The sequence below is a fragment of the Emys orbicularis genome, chromosome 1 (genome assembly GCF_028017835.1).
Source record: "Emys orbicularis isolate rEmyOrb1 chromosome 1, rEmyOrb1.hap1, whole genome shotgun sequence".
Taxonomy (NCBI): domain Eukaryota; kingdom Metazoa; phylum Chordata; order Testudines; family Emydidae; genus Emys; species Emys orbicularis.
The window spans coordinates 60,376,517-60,400,831 of NC_088683.1; positions in this window are offsets into that span (position 1 = coordinate 60,376,517).

The following is a 24,315-nucleotide window of genomic DNA, read 5'->3' on the forward strand; positions in this document are numbered from 1 at the left end:
GTTATTGAGCAGAACCCGTCATCAGCATGGATGCATGTGCCTTGGAATGGTGGTTGAAGTAAGAAGGGACATATGAATCTTTAGCGCATCTGGCACATAAATATCTTGCAACGCCGGCTACAACAATGCCATGCGAACACCTGTTCTCACTTTCAGGTGATGTTGTAAACAAGAAGTGGGCAGTATTATCGCCTGCAAATGTAAACAAACTTGTTTGTCTTAGCGATTGGCTGAATAAGAAGTAGAACTGAGTGGACTTGTAGGCTCTAAAATTTTACATTGTTTTATTTTTGAATGCAGGTTGGTTTTTTGTACATAATTCTTCATTTGTAAGTTCTACTTTCACGATAAAGAGATTGCACTACAGTACTTGTATTAGATGAATTGAAAAATACTATTTTTTTTTTACAGTGCAAATACTTGTAATCAAAAATAGATATAAAGTGAGCACTGTACACTTTTTATTCTGTGTTGTATTTGAAATCAATATATTTGAAAATGTAGAAAACATCCAAAAATATTTAAATAAATGGTATTCTATTAACAGTGCGATTAATCACGTGATTAATCGCAATTCATTTTTTAATCACTTGACAGCCCTAATAAAAAGCACTAGCGAAGTCAGTACAAACTAAAATTTCATACACACCATGACTTGTTTATACTTCTGTATACACTGAAATGTAAGTACAATATTTATATTCCAATTGATTTATTTTATAATTATATGGTAAAAATGAGAACATAAGCAATTTTTCAGTAATAGCGTGCTGTGATTCTTTTGTATTTTTATGTCTGATTTTGTAGGCAAGTAGTTTTTAAGTGAGGTGAAACTTGGGAGTACACAAGGCAAATCAGACTCCTGAGAGGAGTACAGTAGTCTGGAAAGGTTGAGAGCCACTGGTCTATGGCTTTCAAAGACTACTTTCAATTTATGAGGATGACAAAAAACACAATGTACAGTCAAACTGTCTGGTCTGCAGATGTACAAATAGATATTCCTATATGCATAAGAACAGTGTGACTAACACCTCTGCTATAAATATGGTTTGGTAAATGAAAGTGTTTGATTTTTCTTTGGAGTGTGATGATAAAATTCCTTCTTGCAGTGTTGTTGGTAGAGTCCAATTCCCAGTGTTCCTTCTCAGAGCAAGGCCCTCTTGCATAGAGCTGGATTTCCATGTCCTTTTTTTTTTTTTTTTGTATCTTTAATTTCATCAGCATTATTTTAAGTTTTATCAAAATCATTGAAAGGTATTTAATTCCACTGATTAATGACTGAGCAACTGATAAAGCAAATTATAACTGTTTGTGCTTCATTGACATATTGGGGAGAGATGGGAGGGAAAGTGAAGTTTCAAATATAATTTGAATAAATAAATAATTTGAATAAATCTAAAGTGATTTATTAAAAAAAATACAGAATCATTTATAATAAAGCTCATAGTTTAACTCCAAGTATCCCCTAGTGATGGGTGTAAAAATTCACAGTGAAGATCAATATGGCAGTGTTATGTTTTCTTACTCAGAGTCTGAGTGCTGTTCTTCTCCTAGCAATCTGATCATGCTTTTGAACTGTGTAGTATGCAAGTACTTCAGATTTATTCACCCATTCCTTCGCTGTGAGACTACTCTCTTTTCTGCACTAGGAAATAAAATTGTTTTAACAACTGAGTTAGCTCAACTGGTACTGACCACAGCTAAACCACGGCCAGCAATCAGCTAATCTGATTGCTGAGTCCCAACTGTTGAAACAGTGCCATTTCCTAGTATAGACAAGATATACAAGAGTTAATGAAAGACAGATGACCATTCAGTGATTGCTAGCTATTGATGAAGAATGCATTTTGGAACCAGAATGATTAACCAAATAATTTGCTATTGCAGGCTCAGGTGCAGTTGACCAGATTCAGTGGTGGTGTTTTATGGAGGGATGAAGTTACAAATTTCACAGGAGACAAGAATGAGCCTTTATATGTTATATCTGCAGCTAATGCTCTTGGAATTCAGTGTATTCACAGTACACAAGCTACACTTTTTATAGGAGAAACTGATTTTTGCTCTTCAAGAGAGTTTTAAAATCTGAACTTTGGTGAATTTGGACATTTTGAATTGCATTGTCAGCATTTTGGCAGTCATATTTTGAGATACTAAAAGCAAGGTTTTGTGCAGGTCTTATTTGTATTTTGCACGTCTTTCTTAGTCCATTCTGGCCTACAGCCAACTTTCCTGAGAGGTACAACACAAAAATTGTCCTTTTTAATGAAAGTGTTTTTAATGGGGGCGGGGGGGCAGCGGAATCTATTAACTTTGTTTTGCATATTTTTTTAAAGCTTGTTTCTTTCCAATTCAAATATACAAACTGTGTTTACTTCTTGTCTTACTGTTTCTTTCCCAAATCTTGTCTTGTTTTATGACTCTTCAGCTGACCCAACCTTCCAAAATAGTCATGAATATCTACCAGCCGTGGCACAATATTTACTGGTGCACCCATATTTTCACTCATCTGTCACAAAAATTATTCCATGTAAGGGCAAATAAAAGTCTGCAAGACTGAGTTAAACAAAATTTTGCTTTTCATATAAAATAAGCTGTGTGTTTCCATGGTCCTGCTTTCTCACGCAAGGTGAAGATGATAATGACTATCCTAGCCAGGAAAAAAAAAGTTTGCTCCTGTTGTTCACTCTGAGCTAGTCTGTAACTTGGACACCTGCCCTGAGTAAGGGATGACATGTAGGTGCACCACCCCACGACAGACCAAGACAAGTCGTGTATTTTGCACAGTTCCTCTCTTGTTGCCTTGCTCTCAGAGGAAGGGACAGAGGGAAAAAGAATGTTACTTCAGCTTTCACTTGAAGATTTTTACTCCATCTGCCTGGTCAGCTACTCTAGGCTCCTCCATCTCAATGCTTCCAACCATTTGCTCATTTGACAAGTAGCCTTCTGCTTTCCTTGTTGCAGCTCAAGTTACAGGTACAATCTTGGCTAGGAGGGAGTACTTACTCAGCCACACACAGCAGTAAGCGCTGATGGGGGAGAGGCAAATGCTGGAATCAGTACTGCCAAACCTTTTGATTTGTGCTTCTGATTACACCTGTGTGACTTTGCAAACATGAACTCAAGTTACAGAAATCAAACATTCCATGAGACATAATCTACAAGTGTTACAGATGTGAACTGAGCTATGTTAGCAACAGGGCCGGCTCCAGCATTTCTGCCGCCCCAAGCAAAAAAAAAAAAAGCCGCGATCGCAATCGCGACCGGCGGCGGCAATTGGGGGGGGGGGGGGAAAGCCGCGATCGGCGGCGGCAGTTCGGCGGCAGGTCCTTCGCTCCTAGAGGGAGTGAGGGACCTGCCGCCCCCAAATTGCCGCACATGCCGCCCCTCTCCCTTGGCTGCCCCAAGCACCTGCTTGTTAAGCTGGTGCCTGGAGCCGGCCCTGGTTAGCAAAGAACTTCAAAAAGATCTCACAAAACTAAGTGATTGGGCAGCAAAATGGCAAATGAAATTTAATGTGGATAAATGTAAAGTAATGCACATTGGAAAAAATAACCCCAACTATACATACAACATGATGGGGGCTAATTTAGCTACAACGAGTCAGGAAAAAGATCTTGGCGTCATCGTGGATAGTTCTCTAAAGATGTCCACGCAGTGTGCAGAGGCGGTCAAAAAAGCAAACAGGATGTTAGGAATCATTAAAAAGGGGATAGAGAATAAGACTGAGAATATATTATTGCCCTTATATAAATCCATGGTACGCCCACATCTCGAATACTGTGTACAGATGTGGTCTCCTCACCTCAAAAAAGATATTCTAGCACTAGAAAAGGTTCAGAAAAGAGCAACTAAAATGATTAAGGGTTTAGAGAGGGTCCCATATGAGGAAAGATTAAAGAGGCTAGGACTCTTCAGTTTGGAAAAGAGAAGACTAAGGGGGGACATGATAGAGGTATATAAAATCATGAGTGATGTTGAGAAAGTGGATAAGGAAAAGTTATTTACTTATTCCCATAATACAAGAACTAGGGGTCACCAAATGAAATTAATAGGCAGCAGGTTTAAAACAAATAAAAGGAAGTTCTTCTTCACGCAGCGCACAGTCAACTTGTGGAACTCCTTACCTGAGGAGGTTGTGAAGGCTAGGACTATAACAATGTTTAAAAGGGGACTGGATAAATTCATGGTGGCTAAGTCCATAAATGGCTATTAGCCAGGATGGGTAAGAATGGTGGCCCTAGCCTCTGTTCGTCAGAGGATGGAGATGGATGGCAGGAGAGAGATCACTTGATCATTGCCTGTTAGGTTCACTCCCTCTGGGGCACCTGGCATTGGCCACTGTCGGTAGACAGATACTGGGCTAGATGGACCTTTGGTCTGACCCAGTACGGCCTTTCTTATGTTCTTATGTTCTTATGTTCTTATTAAGGCAGTATGTAAGAGCCAGCTCTTTTGTGAATCAAAAGGTAATTGTACACAGCCAACTGTTGTTCCTGGAATTGCTCTGGTGTACAATGTGCAACCTCACTTTACAAATATATCCTGGCTTAGGTGATTTCAGAGCCCTTTTGTCATCTGTTGAGGTACTTAAGGGGTGCATACACCTTTACTCAGTAAGAAGGGTGATAATTTCTTGGCAGTGTCAGTTGTGGTCTCTGTTAACACAAAATAAAACGTGTGTATTTGATGCCGCAAGCCACTTTAAGAAAATGGTTCCCATTGTCCAGCTATACTACCCAGTTTCTGGTTGTTTGTTATGAATTACTTAATGATCAGTTCCTAAAGTTCTGCCAAGGTATTTGTGTACTTTTCTTGAAGCCAGTGACAATGTCTCCTGTATGGGGGTTGAGAGTTACCTATAGCAGCCTGGATAGCCAAAGTGCAGAGTAAGCTATAATAGCATCAACATTTAATGTCTAGTTACTGTTCCCCATGCCTGTGGTTACATGCAGCGACTTGCAGCATGAGTCTTGTAATAACAGTCTATACCTGCAATGTAATATCACAAGCATAGCACAACTGTGAAAATGAAAAATCTCACTGGAACAATAGACTTGGCCTAGTAACTGCACTTATCTTGTTGCAAAATATAGGGGATAAAATGAATTTTGACAAGATTCAGATCTTCTGAATGAGGTTGCTGCACTGTAAGATGCACATGCTAGAACTGAAAGCGGGGTTAGATGCTTTTCACAACTGGAGTAATGAATACAAAATGGACAAAACAGAGAGACAACAATAATTTAGTAACACTAAAAGTTATGAATAAGGATATAAAACTCCACTAATGTGAGTGGAATTTGTGTATCTCTTCTTGAGGCATATTGCTTTTGGACCTGAGATGGGGAGGGGTGGAGTCTTCCACCCAATGCTATGAACATATACATATTTCTGGAATGAAAATGAACATGTAATTACTTTAATAGTTTAGGTTAACAAGTTCCTTTTTATAGTTTTACCCACTGTCTATGGTGACACTGCACACACACTCAATTATGTGGAAAACCAAGTCCCTGACAGTCAGAAAGACAGAGAAAGAAAAAAACTTCAGGCCTCCATTGCACTATACTGCAGCGATGTACATTTTGAGTGATGACAGCAGGGAGAGTCCCACTCTAACTACCACCATATACAGTTAAAATGGATAAACAGATAAGCAAAGAGTTCTGACATTTAAATTGTCTTCAGACTTAAGTCCCCCAACTGAGATGAATAAAGTGATTCAACTGGCATGGTTGTTGTGCCAAGCTGTCTGGCTGTAGACTTTAGCCTCGTCCACACTGAGATTTTTAGCTACACTTTCAATTTCGCTAGCAAACAGGGGACCTCAAACAGGGAAGTTTGAGAGGGAGAGAAGGAGAACCCCCTGCTGAACGAACAAGGTGCAAGTATTAATCTTGGGGTGAGCGAGCTTGTTTGGCTGTTTGTTTTTTGGCTATTTGTGTTTTTCTTTCTCTTTCAGGTTATCTTAAAGTTACAGGGTCAGTTGGAATTCTATGTTTGGGGACTGTTTGAACCTTTGTTCCCTGGATCATCCTTGATCATCATTGATCAGCCTCAGTCAGCCTTGTGATCACCCTCCCCCTGTGTGATTAATGAGGGGGTGCAGTCTGACCTAGGAGAAAAGGCCTTAAAAGCCAGAGGCTAAGTGACCAAGGGACTGCAAACAGGGGAGCTTGAGAAGGAGTTTGTAAGACAGAGTCATAATATCACTATAGTTGGGAAAGGTCGCAGGAGCAGTGTTGGCACTGGCAATGTCTCCTCCACCTGCACCTATATCCATAAGGAGAATCTAACCGTGGCTGCCTCTACCCAGATCCTGGTGTATATTTGCAGAGACTGTAGCCTTTATTTCCCACTCAGAAAGCTGGGGGGGACCATCCAGTGTGAAAGGTGCCTGCTGGTGCAATCTCTCAGGGAGCAGGTGGGAGAGATACAGGGGAGGTGACTAGGCTGAGGAGCATCTGTGCACATGTGGAATTCATTGAAAGTATTCATATGGAGATGTCCAAGGCTGAGGAAGATATCCAACTAGAGAGGACTGTTGTCATGCCCCCAGGAGAGGTGGCTATGGCTCTGTCACAGGGAGGACACTGGCTGCTGGTTACTTCTGGCAGCAGGCAGTGCTCTACCCCTACTCCCAACCAACCCACCATAGTGATGAAGAATGAGCAATCGCCCCCAAAGGTGGAGGAGCAAAAGCTATGTACCCGCGAGGCTGGGAGGATTGCAGCCACCACTCCCAGGAGGAAACATAGGGTAGTGGTGGTTGGTGACTCTCTTCTGAGGCAGACGGAGGCCCATCTGTCAGCCTGACATGGCATCCCAGGAGGTATGCTGCCTGCCAGGAGCCCATATCTGAGATGTTACGGAGGGATTGTTGAGGATCATCCGGCCCTCTGACTACTACCCCATGCTACTCATCTATGTGGGCACTAATGATATTGCGAGGTATGACCCTCAGGCAAATCAGAAGTGACTACAGGGCTCCTGGAGTAAGGGTGAAGGACCTAGGGGCACAGGTTTTCTCTTCAACCCTTCTGGTCAAGGTTAGGGGCCCAGGCAAAGACAGATGCATCCTGGAGGTGAATGCCTGGCTGCGAGGATGGCTGTGAGGATTTCTTGACCATGGGATGCTGTTCTACGAAGAAGAACTGCTAAGCAGAGATGGAGTTCACCTAACAAGGAAGGGGAAGAGCATATCTGGATACAGATTCTGGTTCTGTTTAATATTTTCATCAATGATTTAGATAATGGCATAGAAAGTACACTTATAAAGTTTGTGGACAATACCAAGCTGGAAGGGGTTGCAAATGCTTTGGAGGACGGGATTAAAATTCTAAATCATCTAGACAAATGGTTTGAAGTAAATAAGATGAAATTCAATAAGGTCAAATACAAAGTACTCCACTTAGGAAGGAACAATCAGTTGCACACACACAAAATGGGAAATGACTGCCTAGGAAGGAGTACTGCAGAAAGGGATCTCAGGGTCATAGTGGACCACAAGCTAAATTTGAGTCAACAATGCAACACTGTTGCAAAAAAAAAGCAAACATTATTCTGGGATGTATTAGCAGGAGTATTGTAAGCAAGACATGAGAAGTAATTCTTCCACTCTACTCCGTGCTGAGTAGGTCTCAACCAGAGCATTGTGTCAAGTTCTGGGCACCACATTTCAGGAAAGATGTGACAAATTGGAGAAAGTCCAGAGAAGAGCAACAAAAATGATTAAAGGTCTAGAAAACATGATGTATAAAGGAAGATTGAAAAAAATTGGGTTTGTTTAGTCTGGAGGAGAGAAGACTGAAGGCGGGGAAACATGATAACAGTTTTCAAGTACATAAAAGATTGGAGGAGGAGGGAGAAAAATTGTTGTCCTTATTCTCTTAGAATAGGACAAGAAGCAACAGGCTTACATTGCAGCAAGAGCGGTTTAGGTTGGACATTAGGAAAAACTTCCTATCAGGGTGGTTAAGCACTGGAATAAATTGCCTAGGGAGGTTGTGGAATCTCCATCATTGGATATTTTAAGAGCGGGTCAGACAAACAACTGTCAGGGATGGTCTAGATAATACTTAATGCTCTCTTGACTGCAGGGGACTGAACTAGAAGACTTCTTGAGTTTCCTTCCAGTCCAATTCTATGATTTAAATTTAGATTGACACTGTTTTAATTTTAAATAGTATCTAGGGCTGCAGCTACAATAGCCTTTTTTCTGGGAGTTGTGATACTGTGTATAAGAAAGGTGACCATTTATATCACTGTTGTTAACATGTTACTCAATTTCCATAAATCTTATACAAAGTGTATCCTGTAAGGTATCATTGGAAAAGTTATGATTTGCTAAGTATGATTATCCTATTTATATGCATGTATCATCTTTGTGTCTGAAATTATGACTAGTGGCTATGTGCTTGTATCTTATACATGTGTTGTAAATCTATCTGGGTGTCAACCAGGAATACATTAGGGCTAGACAGCTATGTGTTGATAGCCCATTAAGGACACTCCACTCTCACAATGGGCCATTGAAGAATCTCATCCCACCCAGCAGGCCTTTCCTGTGGATGCCTCAGACAGCAAGGAGCCAGTGGCCACTCCTTGTGATTCAGCAAAACATGTAAGGACATGTGATATGCTCAAGTGACCCTGGACTCCATCTTGGGCCAGTAACTTTCCATACAAAGGGGCTGTGGGCTTTGTTTGGGACAGTAACTTTCTTTGCACATGGCAGAGGGTATAAAAGACACCTGAAACATCTCCATTTTGCCTCTTTCCTGCTTCTCTGGACTGTGGATTTACAACTAAAAGGAGTATTTTGAACTATGGATTGAGGACCTTCCTATAGGTGCCGACTCCGTGGGTGTTGCAGGGCTGGAGCACACATAGGGAAAAATTAGCAGGTGCTCCGCACCCACCGGCAGCCAAGCTCCCCCTGCCCCTGCCTCACCTCCTCCCCCTCCCAAGCGCGCCACATCCCCGGTACTCCCTGTCCCTCCCAGCGCTTCCTGCCCACTGCCAAACAGCTGTTTGGCAGCGCTTAGGACTTTCTGGGAGGGAGGGGGAGGAGTGGGGACGTGGTGCGCTCGGGGGAGGAGGTGGAGAAGAGGCGGGGCAGGGGCGGGGACTTGGGGATGGAATTGGGGCAGAGCGAGGGTGATGCAGGGGCGGGGACATGGGAGTGGGGGTTGTATTGGGGCAGAGGGGAAGTCGGCACCTATGGACCTTCCAATCTTTTGGAAGTTACCAGAGAGACTTTTGCAAGCCAGCAGTCTATTCCATCACTGCTACAAACCTGATATAAGGACTTTGCAATCATTTGTATGTATATGATCTATTAACCATTTATAACTCTCTTTATAAACCGTTAGTTAGTTTACTAAGGATTGGCTGACAGCATGATATTTGGATAAGATCTGAGATTCATATAGACCTGGGGATAAGTGTCTGATCCTTTGGGATTAGTAAGAACCTCACATATGGTGAAATGGGTTTTCAATAACCCCTCACTGACTTGGTTGTCTGGGTCGTAGCCAAGGACTGGAATGCCTAAAGGGAACTGTGTTTGGCTTCTGGTTAACAAGTGTAGTATTTCAGAAGCTCTTCTGTTATTGGTTTGGTGAATCGAATTACAGAATAAATCACCAGTTCTGGGGCTGGTCCTCCCTATTTCTTGCAATCTGCCCTGAGTGTGGCCTTCTCACTGAGGCCCATCCCAGCCACCCGGTCACAGGAGTTTCCCACCATTGCTAACAAAGGTGGGGGGGGGGGAGAAACAGTGGAAATGCTAATGTAAGCAAGGCTCTCAGAAGCAGATTATGTTGGTCCATGATCACCATGTTGTTCAGGGCTGCACAGCAGCACAGTGGTGAAAGACCCATTGGTTAGCTGCAGTCTCGACACCTTTTTGACTGATGTAGCTTGTAAATGAGTTAACAACAATATGAGAAATTCAGCACAAGTTATTTATTATTAGGCCAGTCAAGTGATTAAAAAAATTAATTGTGATTAATCGCACTGTTAAACAATAATAGAATACCACCAAAAAAGAAAATCGACCTTCTGCTGGTGGCATCTGACTCAGATGATGAAAATGAAAATACATCGGTCTGCACTGCTTTGGACAGTTATTGAGCAGAACCCATCATCAGCATGGAAGCATGTCCTCTGGAATGGTGGCCAAAGCATGAAAGGGCATACGAATGTTTAGCATATCTGGCACGCAAATACCTTGCAATTCTGACTACAAAAGTGCCATGAGAATTCCTGTTCTCACTTTCTGGTGACTTGTAAATAAGAAGTGGGCAGCATTATCTCCCGTAAATGTAAACAAACTTGTTTGTCTTAGCGATTGGCTGAACAAGAAGTAGGACTGAGTGGACTTATATGCGCCAAAGTTTTACATTGTTTTGTTTTTGAGTGCAGTTATGTAACCAAAAAAATAAATCTACATTTGTAAGTTGCACTTTCATGATAAAGAGATTGCACTACACTACCTGTATGAGAGTATTTTTCAATTCACATCTCTTATCATTTTTACAGTGAAAATATTTGTTAAAAAAATTATATAAAGTGAGCAGTGTACACTTTGTATTCTGTGTTGTAATTGGAATCAATATACACCTCTACCCCGATATAACGCTGTCCTCGGGAGCCAAAAAATCTTACCGCGTTATAGGTGAAACCGCGTTATATCGAACTTGCTTTGATCCACTGGAGTGCGCAGCCCCGCCCCCCTGGAGCACTGCTTTACCGCGTTATATCCAAATTCGTGTTATATCGGGTCGCATTATATCGGGGTAGAGGTGTATTTGAAAATGTAGAAAAACATCCAAAGACATTTAATAAATTTCAATTGGTATTCTAGTATTTAACAGTGTGATTAAAACTGTGATTATCACAATTAATTTTTTGAATCGTTATTAATTTTTTTGAGTTAATCATGTGAGTTAACTGCAATTAATCGACAGCCCTATTTATTATTTGCATTACAGTTTCACCCAGAGACCCCCAATCAGGATTATGTCACCTGTATTAGGCATTTGTACAAACATGGAACGAAAGTCCCTGCCTTGAAGAGTTTACAATCTAATTAAAAAGATAGTAAGTCATTTCTATTCTCTCACATTTAAAGAGAGACGAAATGTCAGTCTTGTCATAGGACAGCTCCTCCTGGGGTACTCTCCTGTGGAAAGAGAGGTGCATCTGTCTCAGTTTCCCCTTTATTTACTAATGCAAAGGAATGTCTCTCTCAATAGTAAATTCAAATTCTTTTAGTCATACACCTCTACCCCGATATAACGTGACCCGATAGAACACAAATTTGAATATAACGCGGTAAAGCAGTGCTACAGGGGGGCGGGGTTGTGCACTCTGGCGGATCAAAGCAAGTTCGATATAACGCTGTTTCACCTATAACGCGGTAAGATTTTTTGGCTCCCGAGGACAGCATTATATCGGGGTAGAGATGTATATAAAATGGGTGAGGCATCATGAGAGAGGCTGAAGCAGTTTCCTCCTTCTCACGGATGATTTTATAATTCTGGATGAGTCTTCTCCAGTTCCTGATTATTTTAAATCTCATCAGGAACTACTGAGAAGAATGATTATATCTTTGGGGATTCAAAGTGAGCGTGTACAAGAAAACACACACATAAGCTCTTAAATATTCTCCAGGCTTCCACGCTGGGGAGGGAAGCTCTCCCTATTAATGAAGTTCTTCTAAAACTGGCAAAGACTTTGGCCCCTAGAGCTAAGCACATGGATAAGCACTATCACGTTCCCATTCCCAGAAGTGTTTTTATTCTCAGCCTGCACCCAACTCTCTAGTAGATATGATTGCCAATGAGGGATCATGACAGGGAATACTTAAATCAACTCCCAAGAGACTTGATTTACTTGGTAGAAAAATGTATTCAACCTCCTCTCTCCAAAGGTGCATAGTGATTCACCAGGTGCTTTTAGCTATATATGGCTTTGTGAACTGGCATGCGGTGTCCAAAATTACTGAGAAGTTACCTGAATATTCATGGGAAGAATATAAGGTTTTTCTTGCAGAAGGCCACACAGTGGCCAAGATCTCGCTACAGTCTATATTGATGTAGCTGATGCTTCTTATAGCGTGATGGCATCTGCAATAACAATAAGGAAAGTATCTTGATTGCAAAACTCAGGCATAGCTACAGACATTCAAACTATTGAAGACCTTCCCATTGATAGTTTTTATTTTCTAATAAAATGGATGAGACTTTACATTTGTTTAAGGACTCTCAAGTGACTCTTCACTCCAACACCCAGGAGATGCCAATATAGGCCTCAGCAGTATTATTGGCAGCTATTTTACCCATCAACATAGACAGGCTTTTCAAAGAAGAGTCATAAATCTCAATGTAGGAAAGTCTAATTCTACCACCATACTGGCATCCCATCCTTAATCAGCTATGGGGAAGCAGTCCATTTGACTTCCCACTCAAGAACAGCAAAACAGTAATCAGTGATCTACCCTCTTTCTACCCACCATTTGGGGGTATATTATCTCATTTCCTCAGTGCTTTGAAGTCCATAACTATGGAAAAATGGGTCATAAGCACTGTGGGATTGAGATAGGAAGAAACTGGATAGACTCTCTCACATCCTCACCCATCGTCTCCATCTTTCTTCAGGAACCCCTTTCATGAGTCAGTGCTTTTTCAAGGAGTTCAGACTCTGCTCTATCTAGGGGCTGTAGAGGAAGTTCCCATTCAACATTGGGAAAGGGGGGTTTATTCACAATACTTTCTGATTCCACATTTGAAGGGAGGCCTGAGATCCATTCTAGAGCTTCAGAGTCTCAACAAGTTCATCAAATATATAAGTTTTCGCATTGTCTCTAGCACTAATTAGTCCTTCCCAAGATTGTACCGACTGGTTTGCAGGATGTCTACTTCCATGTGGCAGTTTTGCCAAGTCACAAGAAGTTTCCAAGATTTGTGATAGCAAGCTGCATAATCAGTACACAGTACTTCCCTTTGGCCTGTTGTTGGCTCTGTAAGTATTCACAAACTGCATGACAGAAATGGCAGCCTATCTGAGGAGAAAAAGGATCCAAATCTTTCCATATCTGGATGGTTGATTAATTTGAGGCAGATCCGAACAATTGGTTCTCCACAACATCCAATACACTGGTCTGTCTGATCATCTGGGGCCCACAGAAAGTAAAGGGGAAACTGTTAGCCCCAACACAGAAACTCAAAATTCACTGGGGCCCCACTCAACTCTATAAATTCGATTGCCTATCTGCTCCTGGAAAGATTCTGGGACATTCCTCAGCTGTGAACTTCACTCAAGTCAGACCCCAACACCACATTTTGATCCTAAGGTTATTAGGCCACATGGCATCAGGTACCTACGTGACTCAACATGCCAGGCTTTGCCTGCACAGCCTCCAGGGGTGGCTAAGCTCAGTCTATCGACCAATCAGGCATTCCTTGGACAAATTGGTCTGCATACTTGCTGCAGTCTGGCATCTTTGGAGTGATGGATGGATCAGAGCAATGTGTGCAGAGGTGTCCTGTTCCCTCTTCCATCCAAGACAATTATCATTGACGTGACTCATGGGATGGGGTGCTCACCTGGGGGATTTACAAACCTGAATATTATGGTCAGAACAGGAAATGAACCTTACATCTATATGCCCTAGTTTTATGCAATTCAGAAGGCCTGTCATGCCTTTCTCCCTCACATCAGGGGTTTGTCAGTTCAGGTTCTGACCAACAATGCAACCATGGTATACTACCTAAACAGAGAAAGAGGAGCAAAATCCAATCAGTTTTATCATGAAGATGCAAACATTCCAGAGTTTCACATCAAGGAAGGCATTACTCTCATTCCCTCCTACTTACTGGGCTCCCAGAAACTGTTGGCCAATATCTCAGCAGTCTTTCTCATGATTACAAATGGTCTCTGAAGTGCAGTGTGCTCAGAACCATCTTCTGTGCCTGGGGAATCCTGTTGGTTGACCCATTTGCAATGAATGACAACAGGAAATGCTGTCAGCTTTGCTTTCAAGCAGGTCACAGCCCAAGCTCGTTGACTGATGCTTTTCTCCTTTGGTAGGGGCCATACCTCGTGTATGCATTCCTTTCCACTCACCTCATCCCACAGGTGATCCTCATATGAAAACAAGCCCATGCCAGAATAATTCTCATAACCAGCAGCATGGTTGAGACAGTGCTGGTTCTTGGATCTTCACAGCCTCTCCATTTGGCCTCCTTGGACTCTGCCTACACTTCCAGATCTACTATCTCAACACCAAGGTCAGTTATTACACCCAGACCTGAACAGCCTTCACCTTACACCATGGCTATTGAGTGGCTTGATGAAATAGAGAAACATTGTTCTTTGGCAGTTCAAAATATTTTGCTGAACAGCAGAAAGCATTCCACTAGATCTGCTCATTTAACCAAGTGGAAACATTTTTCAATCTGTTTCAGCCACTGGGGTGTAACCGCAACAGATGCTAAGATTCAGGACATTTTAGAGTATGTTACATCTGAAATCATTGAATCTTTCTCTAAAGTTCCCTGAAAGTCCAGTTAGCAGCCATCTCAGTTCATGAGATCTCTCAATGGGTGTGGGTCAGGAGGGAAAGAGATATACAGTGGTCTATAAAAGCGAAAGCAGGAAACAAAAAGAAGAGAGAGACTAAAATATATTTTATGCAAGTTTAGTACAGTAAACCTAGTACCATCAAGATCAATTTGTAACTTTTCATAGGCATTAAATCATATTTAATAATGATGCTTACATCAAATAAATGCTTACATTTCCTACCACCAAACCAAGAGGAAACAAGATGAAAACAAAAACCTAGTATATTCAGACACACTGTCTTGTTTTATTTGTAATTTAAGGTATTTAAAGTAGTTTATTTGATACACAAATGATGAATCTGATTTTATTAGGCCCACTGATTCTACTTTATTGCTTTGTTCTGTTTCTTGCTTCTGTTATGTCCTGGGTCTTGAACCATGGCCCAGGAGTCCCAGGAAGCTGCTGCATCCTGGTCTCCACCCATTACACTGCTCTACAGCCAAAATGCTTCTGAAATAAATGTAGTCAAACTTTACTAATTCTGGGTCACTGAGAACAAAAATGATGCTTAAAATTGTTGATTGGCTCTAGTTTTCAAGATATGCTACTGGGTCAGTATATACGACCCTTGACTTGGGAAAGGCGGAGGATAAGTGAGTTATAAAGGGAAGGGATCTCAATTTAAACCAGAAATGACTAAAATACATCTTTGACTGGATCTATGAATAAATCTATGACTGGGTTTGGACAGTACTTGCTTTTTAGGCAAAACAATGAATGATGCAATCTGAAGCTGGTATTGCGTCAGACATGATATGAATTGCATCATGTTATTCCTAGAAGTCATGGATGATACAATCATAACGAAGCTTACATCACTCTGCTGAACAAATTGCCCTATATCAGCTCTAGAAATCATACAGTGTCGTGCTCTCTTATTTGTCAGTGTTTGATTTTGCAAAGGGACACATTTCTGTTTAGCCAAAGTGAGCAGAAATGCCTCGTACTTGTGTGAACAGTGCAGATAACTTCTGCTATGTTTGTGGTGAAGTGACTTTTGCATCACAAAAGCGCAATATAACCACTATGGTTAAGAAAGCCTATCACCTTTATTTTGGCTGCAAAATTGGAGATCAGGACAAGAGATGGGCCCCACACATATGCTGCAACACTTGTGCAACAAATCTTCGCCAGTGGTTGAACAGGAAAAGGAAATCTATGCCTTTTGCAGTGCCAATGATTTGGAGAGAGCCAACAGATCATACCAGCAATTGTTACTTCTGCATGGTGCCTCCAGTTGGGAAAGGTGTGTCAAAGAAGAAAAAGTGGACTGTGCATTATCCAAACTTTCCATCAGCTATACGCCCAGTACCCCACGGAGAAGGGCTGCCGGTTCCTGATGCACCAGAATCATTCTCACTTGAGTCAGACGAGGAAGAGGAAGAGGATGAAACTTCTGGCCCTGAACCATCAATGTCACAGGACCCACATTTTCTCCCATCCTCCTCCTCTGAACCACACCTCATAACACAAGGTGAACTGAATGACCTTGTCAGGTATTTGGAACTACCCAAGAGTAAGGCAGAGCTGTTGGGCTCCAGACTAGAGCAGTGGAATCTCCTGGCAGGTGATGTTAGGGTTTCCATGTTCCGTGACCGTCAAAAGGCTCTTGTCCCATTCTTCTTCATGGAAGGTGATCTTGTAGCCTGCAACAACATCGATGGTGTGATGGCAGCCCTCAACATCGTTCACGATCCAGATGAGTGGAGACTGTTCATTGATTCATCAAAAACGAGTCTTAAAGCTGTTTTACTGCATAATGGCAATGTTTTGCCATCAATTCCAGTTGGGCATGCAGTCCATAGGAAGGAAACCTATGACAACATGAAACAACATTTGAGGTGCATAAACTATGACCAACATCAGTGGCAGCTTTGTGGCCATTTGAAGGTTGTTGCTCTCTTGCTTGGTCTGCAGACTGGATACACAAAGTACTGCTGTTTTCTCTGCGAATGGGATAGTCTTGCAAGAGATTCCCACTACCTCAAGAAAGATTGGCCACTCCGACAGTCATTGGAGCCTGGGAGGAAAAGTGTTCAGCATCCACCACTTGTTGAATCAAGGAAGATTTTGTTACCACCCTTACACATCAAGCTGGGTCTGATGAAGAACTTTGTCAAGGCCATTGACAAAACACAAGCAGCTTTCAAGTACCTCCGTGGAAAATTTCCAAGGTTAAGTGAAGCTAAGATAAAGGAAGGTGTCTTTGTTGGTCCTCAGATTCGTGAACTTCTTCGAGATGATGCATTTGACCATGCACTGCGTGGCAAGGAAAAGACGGCATGGAAAGCCTTCCAGTTAGTGGCAATAAATTTTCTCGGAAACAACAAGGCAGACAACTACAGGTTGTTGGTGGAAAACCTCCTCAAGGCATACAAAAGCTTTGGTTGCAACATGTCACTAAAGATACATTTTTTGCACTCTCATCTAGATTTTTTTCCACCGAACTACGGAGCAGTGAGCGACGAGCACGGCGAGCGATTTCACCAGGACATTGCAACAATGGAGAAACGCTATCAGGGCAAATGGAGCCCATCAATGCTTGAAGACTACTGCTGGACTGTGACAAGAGATGCTCCATTTAATGAATACAAGAGACAAGCCAAGAAGCGCCTAGTAGACACTGAATAGGACTAAACTATGTACATAATAGTTTTTTGCCTTTTGTTTCATAATAAATTTTATTTATATAACCCTTTTGCTGATTTTTAAAGTGTTACATAAACAGGACAGGTGAAATATTATCATGTAAAGCAACCATAAACACATGAAAAGACCTAGGTTTACAATTTATGATTAAAACTCTACTATCTACACAATATACATAGACATAAAATGTAAAAACTTAAATATCTTAGAAACAGTAGCCAATCAGTTGTTTTAATTGTCATATTTGAATTCAGCACATCAAAATACATAATAAATAGCACATTTTATCTCTGAAGCAGACGACTTCTCAAAAATTGTAGACCAGTGTTATCTGCTGAAACCTGATAGGCCAAGAAGCTAGTAGGACTATAGTCTCAACCAATGCACTACCCACGGGATACTTGATTGGGGGATCACCTGGCTCCACCTATTGGTCCAACCATGCAATTTAAGGCAGAAGATTTCCAGAAAGCCTTTAACAAGGTCCCGCACCAAAGGCTCTTATGTAAATTAAGTTGTCATGGGATAAGAGGGAAGGTCCTTTCATGGATTGAGAACTGGTTAAAAGACAGGGAACAAAGGGTAGGAATAAATGGTAAATTTTCAGAATGGAGAGGGGTAACTAGTGGTGTTCCCCAAGGGTCAGTCCTAGGACCAATCCTATTCAACTTATTCATAAATGATCTGGAGAAGGGGTAAAAAGTGAGGTGGCAAAGTTTGCAGATGATACTAAACTGCTCAAGATAGTTAAGACCAAAGCAGACTGTGAAGAACTTCAAAAAGATCTCACAAAACTAAGCGATTGGGCAACAAAATGGGAAATGAAATTTAATGTGGATAAATGTAAAGTAATGCACATTAGGAAAAATAACCCCAACTATACATACAATATGATGGGGGCTAATTTAGCTACAACTAATCAGGAAAAAGATCTTGGAGTCATTGTGGATAGTTCTCTGAAGATGTCCACGCAGTGTGCAGCTGCAGTCAAAAAAGTGAACAGGATGTTAGGAATCATTAAAAAGGGGATAGAGAATAAGACGGAGAATATCTTATCGCCCTTATATAAATCCATGGTATGCCCACATCTTGAATATTGCATACAGATGTGGTCTCCTCATCTCAAAAAAAAGATATACTGGCATTAGAAAAGGTTCAGAGAAGGGCAACTAAAATGATTAGGGGTTTGGAACGGGTCCCATATGAGGAGAGATTAAAGAGGCTAGGACTTTTCAGCTTGGAAAAGAGGAGACTAATGGGGGATATGATAGAGGTATATAAAATCATGAGTGATGTGGAGAAAGTGAATAAGGAAAAGTTATTTATTTGTTCCCATAATATAAGAACTAGGGGCCACCAAATGAAATTAATCGGCAGCAGGTTTAAAACAAATAAAAGGAAGTTCTTCTTCACACAGCGCACAGTCAACGTGTGGAACTCCTTGCCTGAGGAGGTTGTGAAGGCTAGGACTATAACAGCTATTAGCCAGGATGGGTAAGGAATGGTGTCCCTAGCCTCTGTTTGTCAGAGGGTGGTGATGGACGGCAGGAGAGAGATCACTTGATCATTACCTCTTAAGTTCACTCCCTCTGGGGCACCTGGCATTGGCCACTGTCAGTAGACAGGATACTGGGCTGGATGGACCTTTGGTCTGACCCAGTACGGCCATTCTTATGTTCTTATGTTAAGAAGACACAGGACGTTTGTCTGAGCAACAAGGTGATTTCCAATGGTAGCTGCATTGGACCCTGCTTGTGCCTGCCTCCTGCACCAACCCTGTTCTGATTCTTACTCTTCTCTTGGCTCCTACCTCACCCCTGCCTTCACTCCTGTTCCCACTGTGCTCCTGCTCTGTGCTTGATCCTTGCCTCACCTCCAATCATCAGTTACCAGTCCGGCTCTGCCCCCGGCCTCTGACTTCTGAGTGACCCTGACTCTGGTTTGACCCTCAGCTCAGGCATTTGGTATCTGACCTCTGCTCTGACCCTCATCTTTGATTACTTGTTCTGATTCTGGCTTGACCCCTGGCTGTGGTAACTGGCAGTTGACTCTGGTGCCGACCCTTGGCTTCATTCTCCAACCCGGACATCTGCTCCACCCACTAGACCTGACTCCTGCTTTGACTACTAGGCCAAGCCACCTACATCCCAGTCCATACAGCCTCCATCCATTCCCATGGCTTGCATTTCAGGTTTTCATGTACTGAAAATGGCCAAGAAAAGCAATCTCATCTCAGCCTAATTCTTTCCTGTGTGAGTTACAGAATGACAAATATTCCTGTATCTCAATTACTGAAAATTCAAAATAAAGTTTGTTCTTCCATTATACAGAAACTTTCTTCATGATAGTGCTCACTTGGAGTAAAAGGATAGTATTCAGTAGTCCGTTCTGTGAATGGTCAATATGCTCTACCTAGCCTTGCATGAGGATTAAACACTCAACAACATATTGAAGCTAATCTAATATATTGGTATCATTCCTTGCTCCCTTTGACCTTTCACCACTTCTAAAATACTTTGACTTTTTTTTTGCTAAACACAGTGTTTAATGTACATGTGGCAGGGCGATGACTCACCGGTGTGGCGCCTCCTGCTGGTCATCCCGGGAATTAGCTCTTTCCAGCCCGAAGCGCCCTCTGCGGGCCGATGTCTCACCTGCTGTTGGCCCCGTGTCCTTCCTAGACCCCGGTGCCCTTTGCCCAGGGGTTCTGCCCACCACAGTACCACCAACTCTCTATCCCCACCTCGCCTCAGTGGCTACTGCCAGTCATCATCTAGCCCCCGCTCACTGGGGCAGACTGCAGTCTGTAAACCACTCATTATCGGCAAGGGGGGTTGGACCAGCTGCCTCTGCCTATTCCTGGGCTGCCCCTCTGCAGCCCTAGTACCCTTTTGTGGGTCTTTTACTCGGCCTGCAGCCTGGGGCTTTTCTAGGCTGGAGCTCCCCAGCTCCCTCTGCCCTTCCCCAGCACTGCTCCACCCTAGGTACCCTTCTCAGCTTCCCAGGCAGCCAGGTCCTTCTCTCTCAAATAAGCTAGAGAGAGTGCATCTCTCAGGGCACGTCTTCACTACCCGCCGGATCGGCGGGTAGCAATCGATCTACTGGGGATCGACTTATCGCGTCTAGTGAAGACAAGAAACAAGCCTCCTGCAGCGATATTTTGTACAGCAGTTGTTGTCTCTGCAGCTGCTAGTAGAATCTGGCTTGTACTTTAGCACTATTAACATATACCATCTTAATTCTACCTGACTCTTCCATTGAGGTAATTGTTACCCTCCTGTGCTCACCTATCTTGAAGAAGCTCTTCCAAAGTCCTCTTCCCCTTAAAAATCTTATAGTTGTTCTGACATCTTGCTATGAGAGTGGATACTGCTACATGCTGTAATGCTCAAGAGGATGATTACCCAGGTATGTAAGCTAGTAAGGTACATAAACAGGATTGCTCTTTTTCATTTCTACTTTAAGCCACTTGTGTCTAGTTATAGATATCTAGTTCTTTCAAAACACATCTTTTAATAGGTAGAAATACAGGCACTGTAGTTTAAATGCCAACGCTACCTGTACTTTTGTTGAGTAAGTCCTCCTTTCCGGCCCATGCTGTGGTGAAGGGGGTAGTTTGGCATATATCTATCAAGAAACAGCATGCAATAAATATGTGGCATTCTGTTTCCTGTGTTGCTCAACCTGCAAGAGTGAATTGTATCTTAGGAAAACAATTTGACATAGTTAAAGTATCCATTATCCATAGGAATTGCTTCCCACCTGGAAGAAATAAAACTAAAAGTAAGCTATTAAGGTATGCATTTACTAAGGTAGGGCTTATGTGTATTCTTTTGTTTTTATCATCAATATACTCCTTTTTATTTTGTTTGCTATATTGTTTGATGCATTCTTCCTCTTGTGCATATTTTTAGTTGCCATAGGAACTTTCTTATTTCCTGTCAGCTGACACAGCGATTTGAGACCATTAACTGTATTAAAGGGGGTTGATTCTGGCACTCTAAATGCTGAAAAAGTCCTCAACTAGGCAAAACACACATTTCGATTTTCTCCCTTTTTTGTTCCTTTATTTCTATCAACAACATTTTTAAAAAAAAGCTAGTTAGCATATTAACATCTGGAAATGCTGCCTATTTCTAGTGGCAGAAAGTAGAGCCTTTTCAGACTTGTTACTCTTTGTTTTGGTCTAAGTTTCCCTCCCACTATAAAAATATATAGATATCAAATATAATATTTTGTCTATTTGGTTTGTGGTTTTGCTATTCCTCACTCCCCACATATCCACACCTCTTTTTTTCCCCTAAAGGCAAATTAAACTCTGCTGTTAAAATTAACAGAGTAAAGACAAACTCTGCCATTAGATCAAAAGCCTGCAAAGATGTTAAAAAAAAAGAAAAGAAAGAACCCCAACTCTCCCCATTTCAAATACTGACATTTGTAACAATTATATTGTTAGAAAACAGAATTAAAGCAAAAAATAAACAATGACTGGCATTAACTGAGAGCCACCTTACCTTAATCTGGTCACTGCCACCTCTCTCACCGATTATTCTATTATTTTTAAAATCTCCAAAGTACAGATTTTCCTCATGGATTGATACTGTATTGTGAAGAATAAAACATGCTCAACAGGACTAAAATTACATTAACAGTTTTATCTGACGGCAAACAGTATAAATCAGATCCATCTTTCTGGGAAAAATAATAATTTTGTAACAGTGTTTATATCATAGAATCATAGCACTGGAAGGAATCTAGAGAGGTCATTTAGTCCAGTCCCCTGCACTCGTGGCAGGACTAAGCATTATCTAGACCATGTAATTAACAGATCATGAATCCTTTTCTACAAATTCATGCCTTTCACCAATTCACACCTACCTACTGATTTTCATACAACTATGCAGAAACATGCAACGTGGAATGGACCCATCACCGAATACACTCACATTTACAACTTTAGTTTCAGTTCCCCAAATGTAGCTAAGTTATTGCAGCATCAAGTTAGTGTCTCATTCAAAGTCAACTAATGTCAATGGGAGTTTTTCCACATACTTCAAGGGGTTTGGATCAGTCACATAGAGTGGAAGAGACAGACTGTGCCACCTCTCTACTCATGAAATTATCACCTCTTTGTGGGGTCTCTGGAGGGCTGCGGTACCAAACTTTGTTTTGAACCAGTCCCCAGTAGCATACCATGTGTACCATGGCTGAGGCAAGAACTGTAAGTGCTCAAGCTACTAATGCTCTATGGGCCCCAACAGCTGATGAGTCCCAATAGGCAACTTGCCAACTGCCTTCAAAGCCATGTTCCTAATAAGGCCTGACACCCAGCCTCCCCACCACCTGCTGGAGAATATTCTCTTTCTGATGACCTACTGCCTTCTACCCACTGGAGTAGAGCAGCTGCTAAGCAGCACTGTGAAGGTGGTCAGCACACCACTTGGTGCCTCCCCATGGCCAGGTGTGGCATGGCAACTCTCTCTCCTGCGGGCAGCAGCCAACAGCTGCTCTGCCTCCTCAGTGCAGTGGCATACCTCCTCCTGTGACTTGGCCCCCCAGCCAGGTCACTTCCAAATCTCTCCCCTTGCAGGGTAGTCCGTAAACAAAACCAAGGGAAATTAACACAAACAAACTGAGTTAGTATGAGAGAGGCAGAAATCAGGGCCATCCCAACCCATACGCAAAGAATGCAGCTGCGTAGGGCACCAGGAAATTTGGGGCACCAAATTTCCTGGTGCCCTACGCAGCTGCGTGCTGCTCCAGCCCCTGCTCCGCTTCTTCCCGCCCCTGCTCTGCCCCAGAGCCCCCCACTCCACCCTTTCCCCAAAGCCCCGCCCCTGCTCCGCCCCCGGCCCACGTCTTCCTGCTCCACCCCAGCTGTACCCCCTCTCCCCTGAGGACTCCAGCAGCAGTTGGGCCTGCACTCACCGGTGGCGGTAAGTGGAGCGATTCCCAGCCCGCTCCGTGCCACTGGTGAGTGCTGGGGAGCGGTTCCCCCCTGCCCCCCCAAGTCCGGGAGCCAGGGGAGCAGAGCGGGCTGGGGCCAGGTCACTCCACTTCCTGCTGCCCCGTGAGTGTTGGGGCAGGTCTGCCCTGCACTCACCAGATGGCAGGAAGTGGAGCAACCGGGCCCCAGCCCGCTCCTCCTCTCTGCCGGTGAGTGCTGGGGGGTGGTTCTCCCCATCCCCCAAGCCTGCCCCCCACCCCCACGGAGGCCTGGGGCCATCCCTCCCGCAGAGGCCTGGGGCCCCACACAGCCCCCCCACGAGGGGCTACATAGGGCACCAAAATGGCTAGGGACGGCCCTGGCGGAAATGCTTCTGTCTCAGGAGCTATCTGAGAAAGACCTTCAGGCAGTTGCTGCTGGGAAGGTCCCTGCCTTCCCTCAGCCCTTTCCTCAGGACCTGCAAATTAACAGTTTACTCTCTTCCCTGGTCTGCCCACCAGTGAGCTGTTCTGCTTCCCTTTTTACTCCTCCCCCAGTCTGTGCATCTTTTGCAGGTGTGGCAGGGCAGGGCTGGCTGAGCCCAGTGCAGTTCCGTAACCTCTTGTTGTCTTTGTGGGGTTTGTATATCCCATCAAAAGCACAGTCGCCACACTGACCTATGACTGTTCAGCAGATTAATCATACACCAAGTAATACCTTACTCCTCAAGCAACCCTAATGACTTCAATCAGGCCCTGAAATAATTATTAATCATTATTAATTATTAGAATGTCAGTGCAACAAGGTTATATAATATGGTTCTGCTATTTTAGTTTAATACATTCTATGTACCAAATCAAACACCTATTTTTTCATCAAGATAGGTAAAAAAAGTTTTTTGATAAACTGGAAGTTTATTCTTTAAATAAGTTTCTTTATAACAGGATGCTTGAGAGACACAGAGAGAGAGCATGCATGCACGTTTGCCTCATGGAAGTTGCATCTATTAATAGAGAAAGTATTTAAGTCAGCTCCTTCATGGTGAGGCTGCTTTAAGGAGCCAAAGACTTTAAATGTTATTGTATGCATATAAGTGGAAAGTTAGA